Source organism: Podarcis pityusensis (genome assembly GCF_964106645.2).
Source record: "Podarcis pityusensis genome assembly, chromosome: 1".
NCBI lineage: Eukaryota > Metazoa > Chordata > Lepidosauria > Squamata > Lacertidae > Podarcis > Podarcis pityusensis.
Genome location: NC_138028.1, coordinates 137,275,542 through 137,296,645, shown reverse-complemented (window position 1 = coordinate 137,296,645; position 21,104 = coordinate 137,275,542). Strand labels below are relative to the sequence as shown.

Genomic DNA, 21,104 nt, shown 5'->3' with positions numbered 1-21,104 from the left:
CACCTGCACATCATGCCCTTGGCAGTTCGCGATTATAAATACCGCAGAGACCCGGGGACAATTAAGGCACTTAAGCATTTTTGTATCAGCACTGGAAGCTTAGGATGTGCGATCTCCAAAACAACTGCTTAGCTATGTCCCTCTTATGCTGTAGTCGCTGTTGTGCAGTTCATTCAGATATTGCTTGTTAAAAGTTGCCTACTGTACAGACAAACGCCCCTCTCTCTCTCTCTCTCTCTCTCTCTCTCTCTCTCTCTCTCTCTCTCATTTAACATCTGTCTCTAAGAAATAGGTCAATAAAGATGGTGGACTGGGAAGGCTGAGCTGTCCACCTCTGACGACCGGTGAAGTCAATGAGGGTTGCGGCTCATAGCCCTTGACTAATAGCTCACTCACACCAGACGTGCCCCTGAACACATGCCATGCTAAGGCGCACCAGTGTCAACATCGCAATGGCAGCCTCATTTGTTCTTATCGCTTATTGCGAGACATGATACTGCTTAAGGGTCAGTTGCTTCCACAAGTCATCTCTGACAAGCCCTCAGTCTGGATAATTGGATGTGGAGCAGAAGCCGAAGGAGGAGGAAGAAAAGGCAAGCGCTGAGGCCAGGGACTCAGGAGAGGCAAGGTTTCAGGACTGCACACCCCGGCATATAGCAGTGGCTGGGGGTGGAGCAAATCACGGAGTTGTAGATGCAACAAAGAGCTGCTATCCAGAAGCCAGAGTTCGTATATCAAGGCCAACAGACGTAGCCTGTTTTGTCCATCTTTCACCCAGGGAATCCAGAAACAGAACCTAAAGGAACAAAAGATTTAGCTAAGGAATGGGCAGCTGCAGCTCCTTCTTTAATCAGGCTGGCCGGTCTGAGCAGAAATGACCCCCTAATGGCTGGTAGAGGGATTTTCACTTCCTTGAAGAATTTGGTAGAAGTGTGCCTTGAAAAACAAAAGGAATGCATCCCCCTCATCTGTTTCTGCAAGAAACAAATGGAAATGTAAACCTGAGGCTACCCGAGTTCCAGTGACAGAGCTGGATCCAATTTCTCGGACATGGGAGCGACTCATCCAGTGCCTTCATCATGCCAGGATTCGAGCTCAACTTGTTTTTCCTCATCCATTTCACCATGGCATCCAAGGAATGGCTCAGGAATTGCATGGCGTCTCCTGATTCAGACGTTGCAGTGAAACAGAACTGAGAATCATCAGCATACCGATGGCATCTTTCTCCAAAATGCCTCATGACCGCTCCCAGTAGAGCACTGGAGATAGCATTGGAGATAAGATAGCCCCCTGTGGCTACCAATAACATAGCTGTTAGGGGTCTGCCAGGCACTTTGCCAATGCTACTCTGACTCGGTCCTGTAGGTAGGACTGGAACCACTGCATTGTGCCTCCAAGTTCCATTCCCCAGAGCCAGTCCAGGAGGATGCCACGGTCGATGATATCAAGTGCCAACAATATATATATATATATATATAATACCGACAGATATCTCTGTCTATCTATATCTGAGGCATTGCAACTGAATATTCTGTAAGGGTATGTGTGTCTTGAAGAATTCTGAAAGCGACATGAGTCTTATTCATGGATTTGGTATCTGTGCATATGGAACAGAACTCTCAAGAATGCAATTAGCTTTCGTCTTAAGGAGCTTTATAAATGTAGAGATAGGTGCACACTGGACTCTCTCCATGATAAAGCAGACCCTGATCAATCTGTTTGAAGTGGAACAGCAGGATCAATCCATTTGTAGCTTAGGGGTTAATTCTATTATCAGTAAGATAGCCAACCAGGAGGGATGGTGCTGGCAGAGGAGTTTCTTAGCAATGAGGCAGAGTGGCTCGATGTTTGCTGAGGTTGCATGAGCTGTGGTTGGCTGTGTAGTACTAAGGAAGATTTCCTCTGTATGTTCAGTTGAATCTCTTCCTGCTCTGTACAAGGCCTGAAGTTAAGAAATACAAGAAGTTGCTGTTTTTCCCTCATCAAGTTACATGCTGTTTTGTTCAGTTTCCTCAGGATTTCTTTTCTCTCTGGACTGCATCTGTGTTATTTAAAGTGACGTTGCTAACAGTACATTCATAGATCCTTTGGGGACAGATGTCAAGCATGCATCACTTATGGGGGCACATGTTAAGTGCATCTTCATGCTTTAAGTCTGAACAACTTAAAGGGCTATGAAAACTGTCAAATCTGAAGTATGAAGTAATGGGAAACTTAGCTCAGTTAGTAGAGTATGAGACTCTTAATATCAGGGCTGTGGGTTTGAGTCCCACATTGGGCAAAAGATCCTGCATTGCAGGGAGTTGGACTGGATGACCCTCATGGTCCCTTCCAACTCTACAATTCTATGATTCTATTATTCCTTTTCAATTGCTTTGTCCAGATCTGGCTGAAATTTTCAGGTCTGAAAATGTCATACCAGTTGGATAGAAAACTCCAAAGTCACAAGCATAAAACAATGGACTGGCTCTCCATTGTAATCGGCAGATCCTTTGTGGCTGAACAGGGTTGAGCTACCGGGGTAGCTCTCATGGTGCTCTCCAAAATTTGCTGGGTGATTGCTTCCATCAGCCTCGGCATGGCCCATGGCCAGGAATGATGGGAGTTGTAGTCCAACAATATCTTTTGGGGGGGGGGGTACCACAGTGGCTACCATTGGTTTTAACAAAGGCTGGTTTTTTTTCTTAAAAAAAAATTTTTTTTTTTGTCTTTTTCAGCTTCAAAGCACCTATGGATCAAAAGGTTGACCATCCCACTAGTGATGCTGAGTGAGCCACTGTCTCAGAACTGGAACTAGTGGGGAAGGCAGACTCTTGCCATTCCTTCCATTTGCTCTTCTTGGTTGCAGCACAAGGAATGGAAGAATTCCCTCCAGCGACTGTCCCAGATCCTTTGAAAAGTTGTTTATTTTAAAGTTATGTTTTTATTATGACTTCTTTGTATTGGATCAGATTGTTATTGAGTGCTTGATCTTTGCTGTCTATTTTGTTGTTTCTTCAGCTGGTAAACCGCCTTGCATATAGTAAGATAGAAAGGAGGTATACAAATTAAAAGTGAAATGAAATGTTTCTATGATCTCTTCACAGTTTCTAACTGGCCTTTAAAAATTCAAGAACTGCTTCTGCAGCCCTTCCTGTGTTGTATCATATCGATTATGGATTTTGAGATTATGGGAGGGATTCTTTTTTCTTTTTAAATTATGTTTTTGTACACTAAAGCCTGCCCTGAGATCTTTTAATGAAGGGTGGGCAAGAAATACAATTAATGTTAATAATAATTTGGGTTCAAATCTCCACTCAGCAATGAAACTCATCGAGTAACCTTGGACTAGCCACTATCTTTCAGGCTAACCTTTCTCACATAGCTACTGTGAAGATAAAAGGGGGTGAAGGACCTTGTACACCATCCTGATCTATCTCATTGGGGGAAAATAACACAGGCTAATCATTGTTCATAAGGTATGTAATGCCAGGCATCACGTGGCTGCTTCTGCAGGGCACTGGTAGCTGAAACTTAGCCTGTGTTGTGGTGTGATTACTCTGGATGTAGCTGTGAGAACTGGTTCCACGTGAAAAATGCTGGGGATGAATAAACTACATGGGTAGAGTCAGTGACTGTACAACATCTGAATAGAAGCCTCCAAAAGTGGCACCGTGCATAGATTATGTCTACTTGGCAAGAGAGGCACACTCATTGAAGTCTGATGCAAAGTAAAAAGGAAACTGGTGGCATAATGGTCCCCATCTCAAGGAACTTGGCACTGAAAACTATAAAAAAGGAAACAAGCGTAGTGAGGGAAAAGAAAACCTCCCTGCTTCAGAGCAAAAAATTCTCCCTGCCAAGGTCAGAGCTGGCAAGTGTGATGGCTCATTTGCTTTGGGTGCTCTCCCATCTACCTCCATAGATGCTCGTGATCACAGCACAGCTAGTTAGTTGCTTTCCAAGCATCTGTGTGGTGTTTTTTTTCCTGGTCTGCCTTTACAAAGGATCATATCATGCAACTCATGTTCATTTAATTTCTCTCTTATTAAAACCAAGTTAGGCAAGTGGCCATTCATCACATTTTACAAGGAAGCTGGCATCTGAGCAGAATGCCCATGTGCCAAGCTTCAGATGTGGAAACACATTTCTCTGCATTCTAATCCCGTCAATATCTTCATTTCAATGGGAAAAACCCAAGTGATCCTTACCCAGGCCATTAGGAAGTGGAATATATTACATACTTAATGACACTGAAGAAAGGCGCCACAGCACACGGCCTGTAATTATCACAGGCAGCTGCATTGGCAGCTTCCTTGATTTAAATGCTGGGTCAACTACTTGGGGAAAAACACTCCATCTAAAGCTATGAGGGAGAGTGTCAGAACTTGCTGGGGCTCCTTCTGTGTTCGGCTGCCACATGTGGCAAATTATCAGAACTGCAACTTAGAATATATTCCTGTCAGTGAAATATTCTCAGGCTACTCCAGCTGCTCCCGGGGTGGAATCTACACAAATGTTAGAAACGTTGTGAAAATGCTTTTTTAAAAATCGTCTTGAAAAATGCAATGAATTTGCTATAGCCCACGGTCACCATCTCTAGTGTCACAATTGTATATTGCACTTTGCAACACATTCAAACGTTTTTATTTGCAGCTATATACCTGAATCCTGGGTGCTCCTGTATAGAAAGGACTACAAAAGAGCTTCCTGTTTGGGCAGGAGCTTTGCCTGAGGGCAACAATGGTCTCCCCACTCTGATGTGTTTCTAAGCTCTGATACCCTGGCTCAGCTCCTGGGTCCTGGGTTCACCTCTGGCAGCTGCCAGTAGCTTAGCCTTGACGTACACCCTAGGATGACTTTCTAGTCCTATTACTCAGTCCGTTGCAAAGGTGGAATCTAATGACAGACATGCTGGCCGAGGCTACAGGTGATACTAATGCATCTGGTCAATTCGTTTAGAGAACAGAGTATAAAGGAAGAAATGAAAAATTAAGCATTTCATCTTACAATATCAAAAAATGGCATCAACTTTTTAAATTATGAGCCTACCGGGGTTGTACAGCAACTTCCAGTGACATTTCACCAGAAGCAGCTGCTGTGGCATAACCCTGACCAGCTCTGCCTGCAGAGGCACTGCCCAGGGATTGTGCTGCCTGAGGTGGCTGCTTCACTCTGCCTCCTGGCCCTGCCTGGTGCCCTGGGGTTCCTGCTTGTGGAGAGGTTTCGTAGCAAGATCGATTGAGGCCACTTAAGAAAACCTCATCTGAGTTTTATGCACCAATCTGAAGAGCCACACAGGACACTGGGAGCAAAGTTTGCTTGTGCCCCTCTCCCACATCCCACGTTTAATAAACCTTTGCATGGACTGGTAAATGCCTGACCGCTATCATTGGGGTTGCCATTATCATCGTTAACGCCAATAACATCATCACCAAATGGTCCATAGCCCTGTCATTCCAGCTAGATTTCAAGATTCTGAAATTCTGTATCACTATCATACTGTTGGCCCCCACACCCCATGTGAACTCAGCTGTAAGTTCTGTTGGTGTGTAGTCACACCAGCAGCAGATCAGGGTTTTTTTATTTTAAAAGGGAAGGCAGATTAGACAGAGATGTATAACCTCCTCATCTACCTGCACCTATGTGTTCTCTGTGTGTGTTTTGAAGGCTGGCAATTAAGTCAGAATGCTCACATTTAGGTTTAGCCCTATATTAAACCCAGCTAACCATTCAAGTCCAGGGAACAAACCCAGTTTAAATAAATGTCTAGGCTGGGCTGTTAATTTCTACCTGTGTGGGGAAATTTTCTGCATGGTACTAGGAATTCAAATGTTTCTCTATCTGTCATATTTAAGACAAGTAGAGCAGTATTTATGAGACAGTTAAAGTGCTATAATAAAAAGATATGTAAAAACATTCATAAAATAACGTAGCCACGGGATACATTCATGTGCGAAGTACCAATTGTGTTCTGCACTAAATTGTTTGAGTTACTTCTAGTTCTTTTATTAAAACCAAGTGCTTTATTTCAGGGGTAGGAAACCTAAGGCCCAGGGGCCAGATGCCGGCCAATCGCCTTCTCAATCCGGCCCGCGGACGGTCTGGGAATCAGCATGGTTTTACATGAGTAGAATGTGTGCTTTTATTTAAAATGCATCTCTGGGTTATTGGTGGGGCATAGGAATTCATTCATTCCCCCCCCCTTCAAAATATAGTCCAGCCCATCACATGGTCTGAGGGACGGTGGACTGGCCCACGGCTGAAAAAGGTTGCTCACCCCTGCTTTATTTAATATTTAATCACTGACTAATTTGCTGCAGAAAAGGCAGAGTGTTTGGACTTCATAAACTAAGCCCACAAGGAACTGCTGGGCAAACTTTAGTATACTCCCAGTCAGTGAGATGAGAGTGCTCTTTACGAAGCGTACTTCTCTGTTGTTGATTTTATATGAGAGGCTCTGCTACATAGGAATCTGGCTCCCAGGTCCACTGACCATAGAGCTGTTCCTCTGAACAGTTCAGCTGTGGCACAACTTCAGTCCCAGCAGAATCATAAAATTGCTACATTGGAAGGTACCCTAAGGGTCATCTAGTCCAACCCCCTGCAATGCAGGAATCACGGCTAACGAATCCCTGACAGATGGCCATCCAACCTGTGTTTAGCAACCTCCAAGGAAGGAAAGTCTGACTTTCTTCTGAGGGAGTCTGTTCCACTGTCAAACAGCTGTTCCTGTCAGAAAGTTCTTCCTTATGTTTAGTCGGAATCTCCTTTCCTGTAATTTGAATACACTGGTTTGGGTCCTGCCCTCCTGCGCAGGAGAAAACAAGCTTTCTCCATCTTCTGTTGTACCTTCAGGTATTGACGGTAACTATCAAATGTCCTCTCAGGCTTCTCTTCTCCAGGCTAAGCATAATAAGGGATACACGTCCTAATTTAGCCAGGTCAACCTCTCTAGGGTTGCCATCTCACAGCCCAATAAACATGGCTGGCATAGTTTGCTTGTGATCAGAGTAGACCACGGCACATCTGCATGGCTTCCAGCAAGTGCCAGTATCTTCACAAGCAGACACACATTAGGGGCAGTGAGTGAAGGTGCAATCGAGTGAATGCCCATTTAACTATTTCCTCACATCAGGAAAGAAAGATTGTAGTCCGATTGTACTTATTGGAGAGTAAGCCTGCTGAACTCAGGGGGATGATGTTATGATTAATTTATTACCACCACCACCCCCCAGGTGGATTTCAACCATGTAAAATGCAGCATTAAAAATAGTTTAAAACAACTTAAAATCACAAAAAGAAGATGGACTTGAAAAAATATTGTTATGAGTTTGCGGGTGCCAGACCTTTGAACCCCTGGATTCAGCAAGTGTTAAAATATAAGCCAGGCTAGCTTCCTGAATCACCTGGCTGGATGGGCCATTGCAAGGACCATGGAAAAGGAGCTTTGTGCTGCATTGCAAAAGGATGGAGCCCTCCTCTAGAGGAAGCAGGAGTCTGAGGGCAGAGCTTTGCTGTTATGTGAACTAGAAGCAAGCAGAGGGCAGAGGGCAATGTTTGATTCCTTTTGGAATCTAAGACTATGGCTGTTAGAGAGACCCCTTTGGGGTGTTAATGCTGTGAACCCCTCCATCAGAGGCTCGGGTTGTTTATATGTGTAAATAAAGAGACCACAGTCTCTGTCACAGGTGCCACCTTTGGAAGAAGAATGTGGGGGCCGGCAGTGTGAGGTGCGTGACATTGTGTGCATGGCGTCCCAGTGTGTGCCTGATGTCAGGACGTCGGAGGAGCAGGCGAGGAGCTGACTGTGGCGACAGGGCAAAAGCAACACAGCTTCAATGGCCACAGATCAGCCTCATCCTGCCGCCACTGGCCTGCGGGTGCTTCCCACCACCTTTGGACTTGGGGGGAGCCTGGCCCCCTCTCAAAAAATATTGGGGGCCCCCAAAAGGGCTTGGCTCCTAGGAGATGGTGCCCCTCATTCCCCAAAGGAAACATGAACCCTGGGTAACCACTCAGAGATTGGGGTGGAATGCAACACTCAGGTGACAAAAGGCCAGCATAAATCTACTCCCAAGTCCACCAGGCTTCATTGAGTTCCTTGTTTCCAGAGACAGACCCATTATTATTATCATCATTATTATCATTATTACTATTAATATACCGCCCTATATCTGGGGGCTCAGGGTGGTTCACAGAATAAAATCAAGATATAAAACAACAAAATACCTAATAAAAATAAAAACAACCCAATAGCCATCCCCCCCCCAAAAAAAACACATTTTAAAAGGGCATAGGATGTAAATCGGATCAACCAAAAGCATGGTTAAAAAGGAACGTTTAAGCTATCAGTTTTGTTCTTCTATCACCACTTCTGCAGCTATTCCAGAAGGACAGCTCTCCTTGCTCCCACTTGCGTGTCGAGGTCCCCAGGTCCACCCCAAATAACTCACACGTCACACAGAAATTTTTGTTTAAGATTTTTGGCATAATTTTGGCCACAACTTTATTAAAATACAAATTTGTGAGTGGTTGCGTAGGCATTGGTTGCGACTATCTGCCCCCACGATGGGGGACAGACTGACATTCCGCACGATGCGAAAGTCAGAATGGGGGAATACACTTGGGGGTTACGCGGAGCAGGGAACCTGCCCTCACCCCAAATGCAACCAGGAGCTCATTGCTATGGCCCGAGCCCCCTTGACAGAGTGGACAAGCAATAGTTAGCCCCCAATTCCTTTAACGGAATCCCTTGCAGCAGCAGCAATAGAGGGGCAGGCACAGCCAATCCATGCCCCTCAACCAACCAAACCATAAACCAATGCCTAACCGCGAACCTTACAAGTTGTGACGATTTGCTACGCAGTAGGCAAAAACCAAATGGCCCCAGCCAATCAGCCAGATGGACAAAATTCCTACCAGGCCCCCGCTCCAAAGCAGACGACCCCATGACAGGCACAGCAAGGTCAAAGCAAACAACCCTATTCTAGGGAGGGAGGGACGGGCAATCCGATGCACGGGCGAAAAGAGGAAGCCCTAGCCTCGTGCAAGGAGTTTTAGTATTTCTGGCTGTCAATCAATAAATGGCAACATTAACTTCGTCCCAACAACAAGGGAAGCCCCAATCGCATCAGTGGCCAACGATTAATTAGCCCGCCCTCCAACTTTGGAGTGTCCTGGCGGCCCCCACCGCAACATGTGCTCTCCATGAAGGAGAACATGCTTTCCCATCACCCTCAGTTAATATGAGAGCATTCTGATGATTTGAAATGAACGTGGCTTTGGATCTAGAAGAAAACCAGGCTGGCCGAAGGCTAGAGCTCAAGGGTCCCGCCCTGGACTGGCTGCCCTCCCTCTGAAGCAGCAGCTGCGTGCCCTGGGGGAGCCGCTGGGTCCACGGGCGACTCAGGTAGCCTTGGTGGCTGGGAGACCTTTACCCACCTTTGGAAATCCTTACCTATCTGTTTTAGGAAGGAACCCTTGCTGTACTGTTTCAAATGCCTGCAAAAACCTTTATTTTGTTTTAGTAAGCTTACACAGACATTTTGCTGGTTTTATCTGTGTGCTACTGATTGCTTAGATTATTTTATGTAGGCTTATTTTAAAAATGGCTTGGGTATTGCTAACTTAATTTAGTTTTGATTACACAACTTGTGTGTTTTGACATGATGTCTCAGACACTAGGTGTCACTGTTCCACTTACGTTTATTGACATTTTACTGTCTGTGACAATTTACTCTACCCTGATCCCCGTCCAAATGTTGCAGGCCCAGAGATACTGAAATGTGAAGTACCGTCTCCCTCTCTCCCTCTTCTCTCACCCCACTCCCAGCCAAAGATGCCTGTTTCTGAACTTAAGCAAGCTCAAAAAAGTGCCAAAAGAAATAAATGTCTGGAATCTGGAGCTGCCACACATGCCATGTTTTCAATTTGTACTCCACCCTCTCGAAAGCTTGCAATCAGTTGCCCTGCAAATAGTAAATGAATGCAAAGCACAGCATAGAAACACCTTAAAACACCTTGGTAAGCAAAGAACACTGGTTTGAAAGAGAAATAATTGAAGAACAACCCTGTGCATGTTTACTCAGAAGTAAGCTTTTACTTCAGTCAGTCAGATTGATTATCAAGTAAGGCTTGCAGGCTTAGGCAGCTGATACAATATTTAAAAACCAAAACAAAATGGTTCCAGGAGTCTTTCTCCCAGGTGTGGATGTTGCTGCATAAGCCTGCTTCCTGAAAACCCACAGCCAGAGACCCTGTATAATAACAGTACGTTGAACCGCAGGGGCCTGGATTAGAAGTGTGTCCCTGAGATATGACCAGACCAGTCTGTATGGGATTTTAAAAACTAAAAGCAGAATTATCAGGGCAGGGGGAACACGCCAAGCTGTTTCTCTGCACTAGCTAATTTCGATAATCATTGAGACCTGGAGCCTTTTTTAATTGCATAATGTTCATTCTTAATGAATATGAGATTGTGGTGAGATGTTCCAAGAGCAATATTACTGGTTTTCATTCCAGTGAGGGGACACTGGAAGTGCCAGGCTGCCTTTTCTTAATTCAAGGATTGCTGAGTGGAAGCCTGACACACACTCCACAACCCAGACATCCCTTTAATGCTTAAAGAATAAGGACGTAGACTTGCTAATTCTTTGGTAGAGAGAAAGAAATATGTTTTAAAAACACAAACAAATTTTACAAATTTTGATGTAGAAATCTAATCCAGAAATTCAACATCTCTAGGCCGCAGAACTGAAATTTGATGGTGAAAAAGGAATACCAACTGCCTGGGGTTTTCCCCCACCACCTGTTCAAGGAGATGTCTCATGATGGATATGATGAATAAATAAAATTAGTACATAATGTACTAAATGTACATAATGTGCAGAAGCAGGACCTGTCAAATGCTGAATGTGCTCCGTTTTGCACTCCCCCTGTGTTTCTTGTTGCGCTGCTAATTTGTGTGTCCTCCCCCCGCCATTGTAATTCAAGCCTTCCATTTCCTATTGCAGTGTTCTGAGGTGATGTTTGGAGCTTATATTTGGTGCTATGAATAAAAGCCCCCCATCCAATGACTATCATCAGCACAGGTAAGAAAAAAAATTAATTTTATTTTTTATCATCTACAATACTGTTTTATTTATTTTATATTATAGTACATTGTTTATTGCTTTCATTTTATGGATCAATGGTCTCGTTAGATAGTAAAATTCATGTTAAATTGCTGTTTTAGAGGTTGTTTTTAAAAGTCTGGAACATTACTTTCTATGGGAGATCAAGCCGTGGTTTTGAAACGCTTTGGTTTTGGAACAGACTCCCGGAACGGATTAAGTTTGAGAACCAAGGTACCACTTCACTTAGGGTGTTAGATAATTGACCTTTCCTCACAGCATCCCTTATTTGCCCCTCTGATTTGCATGGAAGTATGTGATAAACTCTGGGGAAGGGAGCATTTCATAAGGGAGTAGATCCAGCAGACAGACTAACAGTGCGATCCTAACCATATCAACTTAGAAATAAGTCCAGTTGACTTAACTGGGTATTACTGCTAGGTAAGTGGGGTTTGGATTGTAGCCCAAGACTGCAAGCCTACATGCATTTGTTGGGAGTAGTCTTGTTGAACTTACAGAGATATGATTCTGAGTAATCATACATAAGATCCGACTGCATACAAAACAGAAACCTCGGCTGCTACTCTTGTATAGGCATAAAGGCCTCACTTCCTCAAACTCTTAACTTTTATTTTTAATATGCTGTATTTTTGCACTATGTTTGTTCATTTTCCATACCTTTTTATGAATGAATCTTATTTTTCATCTTCAAATTAACTTTATTCTCTATAGACATCTAACACTTTTCATATATTCTCAGGCATCTCTAAGGGAAAGAAGCGTCACCGCATCTCTAGGCAAAGTCCATGCTGTAGAGCATATTGATGTGCTAAAACATTAAGTCATTATTAAGCGTTCTAATAAAATGCTTTCCTAAAAAAAGAATATCCCTTGTTACAGACTCTGAGCCGAGAAAATGGATTTCAGTCCAGGTTCAATATTTCTAAATCAATCTGTGATCTATTTTCTCCCACTAATGTTTGTGTCAAGAGGAATTATTGCTTAATTATATGAAATGATCTGAAAAGAAACAATTACCTTATGTTGTTTAAGAAATATTTCAGTTAGAGTTGCCTCTGATTAGACAGCAACAGCCGAGGAAAACATTTTGAATAAGGGCCTGATCCACCAAAAAGAAGCGACTTCCCCACCCTTATCTAAGTCAGCCTTGGACCAGAATCCTAAGTGGGAAATTCTCAGGAGAAAACTTTTTCATTAAGAGCCATGAGAGAATAGCATCAATTGCAAGCCTCAAGAGGGGTTTGTGTGCTGGGCCGTTTAAAATGCATGAATATTTTTGGCTGAAGAATGGTGGAAAGCTTCCTTTTAAAAGAGGTTAGAAAGCAGAGGGTCAAAGGATGAGATTTGCTGCAAGTATCTTTTTTTTAAAAGAAGAAGAAGGGAAAAAAACCAACAATATACCAAGGCCAACCCGGTGTTGCATTCTATAACTCTCTGTGTCTTAGAGGTTTGTCCTGAGCAGGAGCCAGAAGTTGAAGGAGGAGATGGGAGCAGCAGAGAAAAATTGACAGACTGAATTAGGCTGAGAATGTGACTGAGTGCAATTAACTACGGTCTCCCTATGAATCCCTGAAATCTCATGGCTAAGGGGGCAGATATTGAACAAAGATTGGTGACAAGCTTTTCTAAAGAACCCAGCACTCCACAGTAAGCCTGAAAGAACAGGACACAGGTTTGCATCCCTGCTTCAGACCTTTGCATCCCTACCTATAGCTGATCACTGCCATGGTAAGGGTAAAGGTAAAGGTACCCCTGCCCATACGGGCCAGTCGTGTCCGACTCTAGGGTTGTGCACTCATCTCACTCTAGAGGCCGGGAGCCAGCGCTGTCCGCAGACACTTCCGGGTCACGTGGCCAGCATGACAAGCTGCATCTGGCGAGCCAGCGCAGCACACGGAACGCTGTTTACCTTCCCGCTGGTAAGCGGTCCCTATTTATCTACTTGCACCCGGGGGTGCTTTCGAACTGCTAGGTTGGCAGGCGCTGGGACCGAACGACGGGAGCGCACCCCGCCGCGGGGATTTGAACCGCCGACCATGCGATCGGCAAGTCCTAGGCGCTGAGGTTTTACCCACAGCGCCACCCGCGTCCCTATACAATGCCATGGTAGTAACAAAGTATTCATCAAACTCTGTGTACAAAGCAAAGAGAAACCCGGCTTCTCAAACTACCTAGAAGGAGCTGTACTCCAAGGCCCAGGAAGGACTGTGGGAAAGAAGCTCTAGTCCATTCGCAGTAGAAAGATCAATGTTAACACGGTTATATCACTCCTCCCAAGACTAGTGTTGCAAAGGTCATATAGATTCACAGCTGGAGCAGAAAATTGCAAAACTTTACCGAAAGGACAAAGGCTATGCTCATATTTGAAATTAAATCTAAAAATAAAGCTGCCCACCAGAGGAACATGTCAAGGGTATTTGCACTTCAGATGTAGTTGGTAATGATACAACCAAATAATCTGCTGCAACTAAGTAATCAGGGGGCATTTTTTTAAGCAAAGCTTGGCAAAGAATCCAAGGAAATCCAATTTTCTGGTCGGCTTCTCCCAAAAGTTACAGAATGGCCATCTAATGATCCATTTATTGCAAATGTTGGGAACGCATTACTTTCCTTTCCAGGCACACTGCTGTAGACCTTGAGTCGGTGCAGCCTGGATAAGTCAGAGGGGGGAGCCGGTTGCCCTTCACTTCTGTTATGCCTCAAAATGTACCGAGAAAGTTATTGGCATCCGTTGCGCACCTGATGGTTGGCTGTTTTCCTTTCCGGTGGAGCAGAGCATATGTTTGCTTGAAGATGAAAAGACACAGCAGCAGAATAAACGAAGTCAGCTGAAGAATCAACACGGCCGTGTTTTCCTTTTAAAAATGGTTTGAAATGCATTTGAAAAACCCTGAAAGCAGGTTAGTGTTTTCCTAGGCTCTACTTGGACATATTGGAATTTTATTTTTAATATCATGATGCCCTGAAACACACCTCAGATGCTGCCATAGGTATGTGAACACCTAGCAAAATGATTGGCAAGGATCTGAAGAGTAAAAATATTTTCAAAATGGGCTGGGTAGGAATCCAGCGCCCATGTCACTCACAGACAGCTAATTAGGATAGAACACAGGTTATAAAAACAGAACCTTAATTCCTTTGGCAGGGATTTGAGGTAAAGTCAAACAAATGACTTCCCATAAATAAATTTTATTCTTTGTTTATTTATGTTTTGATCGCAACATTATCCCAAAGTCTCTGCTAACAATATTAACAACAAAAGAAAAAGAAACAAAGATGCTGCCAAAAAAACCCTTCACCTGCGGGGAGGCGGGGGGGGGCGGTTCTCACACCACCTCAGCAAGGCTCACCTAACTGGAATGTGGTGGCACTTTGGAATAAAGAAATTCCAAAACTGCTTCATAGCAGTTGCTAGCTATATTTTAAATGTGCTTGTCGGTGGTGGGAGGGGTTATTGGTTTGTGTTTTTTGTTTGTTTGTTTGTTCTTGTTTTTATTATGTATTTTGCATTTATATCTCATGTTTTTATATTGTGATCTGCCCTGAGATCTACGGATGAATGGCAGTATAAAATTTAATAAATAATAATAATATTTTTCTTTATTTCTGTTCATGGGACACATGGAAAGATTTAAGTGATTCGTTCAGTGATAATGCACCCACGAACAATCTCGCACAGCAGGCTCATGTAAGCTGGAATGCTGGCTGTTTTCGGTGGCAGCGATGGTTGTGGCACAGTGTGGCTGTGGGGTTGCCGGGGGGGCGGACAGGGGCTTCCTATCTGCATGACCAGCTGACTCTGCCATCGGCCTCAGCAGGGATTGATGGGATTTGCTGCCAAATTAAATTTTTGAGTTGGCTAATCACAGTCATTGGGCGGGGGGCTCTGACAATGGACCTGACGGAGCCCACCTTCACTCTGGTCCACTACCACAGCATTTAAGCCAGCTGCGCTGGGAACAAACAGTGCAGGCGGAATCAGACACCCACCCGCCCACCTGGGTTTTTGGCTGTGGCCAGAGCTAAGCAGGCATTGCACAAGCTGTGGAATTTATCAGTCACCATATTCTGGGGCAGGGAGGAATTTTCATGCAGACAGATTGTGCCTGTCTAGGAATTTTGTCTTCCTCATAGCAACTGTCATGACTTTTGGCAGAAACAGTTGGATCCTTAGTCTAAACTAGGAGGTAAGAGGGAGCTCCTCCCCCTTCACCAGGATCAAAATTTCATGATACTCTGGTAAAGGGGTCCAGGGAGAAGGTTCTGTCTAAAAGTCCGAAGGGCCATAGATCACCCCAGTTGTGACCTGGAGGGTTCATCTGGTTCGATTTGTGTCATGGGGGGATCCTTAACCCCAGAATTGACCTAGATGGAGGAATCAGCCAGCAGTTGGGCTGGGTGATTCAGGATACATACCCAGTGCCTATGCCAAAGCCTACTGACGTCTGTGATCAATATAGCTGTGGCCATTTCATTCCCAAACTATGGTCATGAGAGTCTTGCTATTTACACATAGCCGGTGGCCCCCAGCTCACTGCACCTGGGCTCGCAAAGGGTCTGGAAACCAAGCCTTATGAGGAACAGTTTTGAGGGTATGCTTAGCCTGGAAATGAGAAGAAGAAGAGGAGGAGGAGGAGGAGGAGGAGGAGGAGTTTGGATTTGATATCCTGCTTTATCACTACCTGAAGGAGTCTCAAAGCGGCTAACAACAAACACTCTATGGGGTGAGTGGGGCTGAGAGACTTCAGAGAAGTGTGACTGGCCCAAGGTCACCCAGCAGTTGTATGTGGAGGAGCGGAGACGCGAACCCAGTTCCCCAGATTACAAGTCTACCACTCTTAACCATTACACCACACTGGTGGAGGAGACTGAAAGGAGATATGGCAGCCCCCTTCAAATATCTCAAGGGCTGTCACATGGAAGATGGAGCAAGCTTGTTTTTTCCTGTCCTGGAGGGTAGGACTCGAAACAATGGATGCAAGTTACAAGAAAGGAGATTCTGACTATACATCAGTAAGAACTTTATGACAGTAAAAGCTGTTCGACAGCAGAATGGACTCCCTCGGGTGGTGAAGGACTCTCTTTCCTTGGAGGTTTTTAAGCTGAGGTTGGACGGCCATCTGTCATGGATGCTTTAGCTGATATTCCTGCATCGCAGGGGGTTGGACTAGATGACCCTTGGGGTCCCTTCCAACTCTACAGTTCTATAAGTGTTGAACAAGATGAAAACTTGTGAGACTCAGTACTAACTGTCTCTGAAGCACATGATAAAGAGGCAATTCAATTCAGTATATAGGGTTGCTAATTTCAGATGGTATTGCTGATCATCTTAATGTGGATTCAGGTGAATCAATCCTTGTTTCCTGGTGCTTGAGAGGTCCTTGTGTTGTGTTCGGAACTGGGCAGCAAATTCCTTTTAAACAAATGCAGCCATGTCTCTCTCCCCCCCCCCCCCATGATTTGTGGGGCTTCTCGGACATGGTGGTCATGTTTGCTTGGCCACTGGGTGGGATCTGACTGCTTCCAGCAGAGACACCAGAAAGGAGGCTTCTCTCACCTTCCAGCAATGTTTCCTCTGACTTTCCCTAATATGGACACCCAAAATTGCAGCAATCTGAGCAGGTAGGAAGAGGCTATGAGAGGCTTTATCAAAACAGGGATCGTCGTGTGCAGACTAAGTGGCCATCTCAGCCAGTGATGGCACTCCCTCTCCCCCTTTGTACACAAAGCAAATTGGTGGGGATCAAAGGGCAAACAAGACCATCACACTTGGTTCACTTCCCTGCCATAAGGTGCCTCTCCTTTTGCAAAACGGGCAATCATAACAGTGTGGTGGGGCAACCTTGCATGTCCCTTTGGAGTGGCAACTGGACTATTTATAATGCAGGGGCTTCAGCAAGGTCATCTTGCCCAAAGACATCCCCACCCACCTCCCTCCACAACTTGGACCCAGCCCTGATGTTCAGTGTGCTGGTAAACGCCAGGCAAAGGTTTCCCTGCAGTTTGATGACAGATGCACCCATGAGAAAAGCCCATTCTTTCCTGTTACCTGCTTGGGCTCTCCTGAGAAAGCTCTGTCAACCATGTCAGAGTCTAATGTGGGCTTCTGTTAACTTCCCATGCAACTGAATGGATCATTTCACGGCTCATTAGGCTGATAATTTCATTCTGCATTGCTGATCTTGTGTGGTGTTGTTCCCTTTCTGCTCAGTTATTCACACACCTTCTCCCCATTACTGCACAACTTGACTAATTAAAAAGGAGAACTCCTGTCAGCAGATGGCTGACAAAGAACCGACAACCGCATTTCTTCAAGTGACATGAACACCTCCGTAAGCCTCTCCAGACACTTTCCTGAGGAAGCCAGGAAGTATTGTGACACAAGGCAACAATCTCATTTAGCGAATTAGAGACATTACTTTCCACACTCAGTTTCTTACTGAGCTATTAAAGGAAAGATTAAAGAATATTTTCCCAATGGGAAAACGCCATACAAAAGAAAGTATTACATTCTCAGAGGCCCAGTAGACTTTACTTCATCAAGTGTTAGGAAGCTTTAAAAAGGCACAGTCTAGTATTCCCCCATAATAAATAATGACGTGCTTCTACTGTAGGTGAAGCCCAAATTCTGAGCCAAATCAGGCCACCCTGGAGGTAGTTGGGGCTATCTCCAAACCACTGTAGCTCTGGTCCCAAATGAAGCAGACTGCTTGATTCAATCTGCTCTTCCCTAGTTAGTGCGGCTGCATTTTTATAACATTTTGCTGGTACTAGCTGAGATCTCTTCCTCTCCTTTTTTCCAGCCTGTCATGGATCCCTCTCCTCATAATCCCAAGCAGAAGATGCCACCACTAAAGGATGGAGAAACACGCATGATAAAGGAGACAAGGGCAGTCCAAACATGCTCCCAACTCCTATAGCTGAACTGAATTTTGCAAGAAATTCTTTACACATTTTCTCTGGGTTTGTTTCTTGGAAAAGTTTGCAATTCAGTGAAATTCCCTCCCCCTTTGCCACCCACACATCAATAATTTCTGAAGCAACTCTAGATCCAACCAAATATATTGGCAGCAATGGTCTTTGCTCCAGCTCCTTGCAATCGTCTTAGACCACAGCTTCCTTCATCAGCTAGTGTGAACCAACAATATAGTTTCATTCTGTACTGATTGAGAGAATTAACTGAAAGAAGGTATTTTTGTGAGGTTTTTCTCTTTTAATCTGTAATTCATCCTCACCTTAGAGAATATTTGGCAAACTCCTTCCCCCACCCTGCAACCAGACCCATTTTGCTTTCCACAAATTGGGTGGAAAATTTCAGTATACCATTTAAGAGCAGAAAAGCCCTGCTGATGCAGACAAAAGGCCCACCTAGTCCAGAGTCCTGTTCTCACAGTGGCCAGCCAGTTGCCTGCGGGACGCCTGGCCTGAGAGCAACAGCACTCTCTCCACTTGCGACTCCCAGCACCTGGCATTCCGAGGAAAACTGGAAGTCGGATGCTACAACCCACTGAAACTGGCGTGGGAAATGGGCTTGCAGCTTTTAAACCCAAAGTGTGATGAGATCAACTATGATCACTCCTACACAAAGGTATATGAACTTTTAAAAATCTCACAATCTCTAAACCAATCTTGTTCTTGTTTGGGTGACACAAAAATTCATGACAGTAGCCTGCTGCTGGCTATTTCTTTTTTTGTTGCTGCATCATTCATTCTTTTGCCACAAGAGGGGGCAGATGTGTCATGTTCATCCCTGATTTCATGTAGATTTCCCTTTGAAGCACCAGGTTCTTTATTTTTTCCCCCTAAAGGCCTTTTAAAGCATCAAATGTTCAGTCTCTTTCTCCATCTTAATAAAAAAAATCACAGCGGAACCCTATGTACGTCTAACTAAAAAATTAGTCCCATTGGGCTCAATGGGGCTTACTCCCATGTAAGTAGATATAGGATTGCAGCCTCAAAACCCACTTGTCTGCAGCAGCCACTGTATTAATAGATCAGACAGGAAATTGTTTGTCCATGAAATACATTAATATTTTTAAACATGACAACTGCAGGAATTGTTAAATGGCTGTGCAAAACCACCTGGCTTTAAACTTCAGTGATCTGGATCTGTTGAAATTAAGTACAAGTACACTGATTTCTCAATAAAGCCCAAATCCTATATACACTACTGCTCTATTCCTACAAACACAACACTGCAGAGGGGGAGGGGGAGGGGGAATGACAACCCAGCTGGGGTTGGATGTGTCTGCAGCAAATTTCTGGCCGCACATCCCTTCTTGGCCACCATCTATTGGCGGGGGGGGGGGGGGGGCAAAGGGTCTGATGTTGTGCAAATTGCACAACTGCAGCTTCCTACTCTGTAAAAAGATCAAAGTGGAGGAGAAAATGTTTCACTAAAAGTTTGTTTCTTGCAAGCATGCAAAAACAGAATGCATGCATGCAATTGCATTGTGAAGGCTGGAGCTTTAAATAGCTATCTGGCAAGGCTCTTCAGCTGTGCTTAGACCTTATTTGCATTCTTCTGCCGCAGCTGCTGAGTTCTTTCTTTTCTTTTTTTTAAATGATATTTATTAAAATTTCAGAGAATACAAGAATTACACAAAAACAAAAAGTAAAAATACAAGAAAATACAAAATACAACTTACAAAAAAGGAGTAAAAGACACTTAAAAAGAAAAAAAAAGAAAAAGGAAAATGGATCATTCTTTCCATAACTTACATTCATATCCTTGTTTCCCTGACCTCCTCATACCTCCCTTTTTTGTATTCCAGTTCAATTAGTTAAGTCAGCAATTTCTTTCCCTCTTTGTTTTCTCATGATTCTTTAACTTAATATACTATAACTTTAAATTTTCATCTGTTATCAGTCCTTTTTTACCTACACCTTTATAACATTACTGCTTAAACCACCTAGCTTCATTCCAACATCATTCTAACATTCATTAATTTTACAATATTTCTGTAAATAGTCTTTAAATTTCTTCCAATCTTCTTCCACCGACTCTTCTCCCTGGTCTCGGATTCTGCCAGTCATTTCCGCCAATTCCATGTAGTCCATCACCTTCATCTGCCATTCTTCCAGAGTGGGTAGGTCTTGTGTCTTCCAATACTTTGCAATAAGTATTCTTGCTGCTGTTGTGGCATACATAAAGAAAGTTCTATCCTTCTTTAACACCAATTGGCCCACTATGCCCAGGAGAAAGGCCTCTGGTTTCTTCAAGAAGGTATATTTAAATACCTTTTTCAATTCATTATAGATTATCTCCCAGAAAGCTGCTGAGTTCTTTCTGCCTTTTGCAGTCAGGACAGATAAAGGTATTGGAGAGCTGTTTTTACAAAGTTTATTCAAGAAACAATTCTATAGAGAAAATGGAGTTACTAAGAACTAAATATAATATATGCCTGTTCCCATGGGGCTTAGTGCTCTGTATATGTGTGTGTGTGAGAGAGAGAGAGAGAGAGAAATTGTGTGCGTTAATGTGTGCGTTAATGGTGTGTAATTGCATATGAGTCTAGTCCCACCCACCATTGGAATGCCATTGCTGACAGCTTTCCACTGGGAAATGCAGCCTTTAGTCCGAAAAAGGTTCCCCACCCCTCCTGTAGATACTAGTTTTTTTAGCACAATTAACAGGAACAGAATGCAGGCACAGCGTTATTAAAAAATCACATGTACCTGCATAAGAGTTCTGGGTACTTATATACGGAATGTATTAAGCCATGCTAAAATATCTAATTATATATATATATATATATATATATATATATATATATATAAAAACTGTACCTATTTTCTCTGCCCCCCCCTCTGTGTATGTGCATGGTGTGATTGGCTCAGGAGGAATATATATGTTGTTGTTATACTGTATATGGAATGAGGGCACTGCTCAGGGCCATTGTCTCTGTTTTGGTGAAGGAACTGAGTCAGATGCTCCTTTCGAAACCACCCCACCACCACCACCCCCGCTGCCATGGAGGGAGAAGGAGA

At 43.9% G+C, this 21,104-nt stretch overlaps 1 long non-coding RNA gene across 2 annotated transcripts; it reads left to right on the top strand.

Moving 5' to 3' along the window:
• The first annotated feature begins 9,301 nt into the window (after positions 1–9,301).
• Positions 9,302–13,981, top strand: LOC308474482. 2 transcript variants are annotated; one of them, XR_013984758.1, is made up of 3 exons: positions 9,302–9,391; positions 10,995–11,072; positions 13,889–13,981. It is a non-coding gene; the product is annotated as an uncharacterized lncRNA (long non-coding RNA). The 2 variants fall into 2 exon arrangements; XR_013984759.1 differs by lacking the exon at positions 9,302–9,391 and adding an exon at positions 9,927–10,005.
• Positions 13,982–21,104: the final 7,123 nt, after the last annotated feature.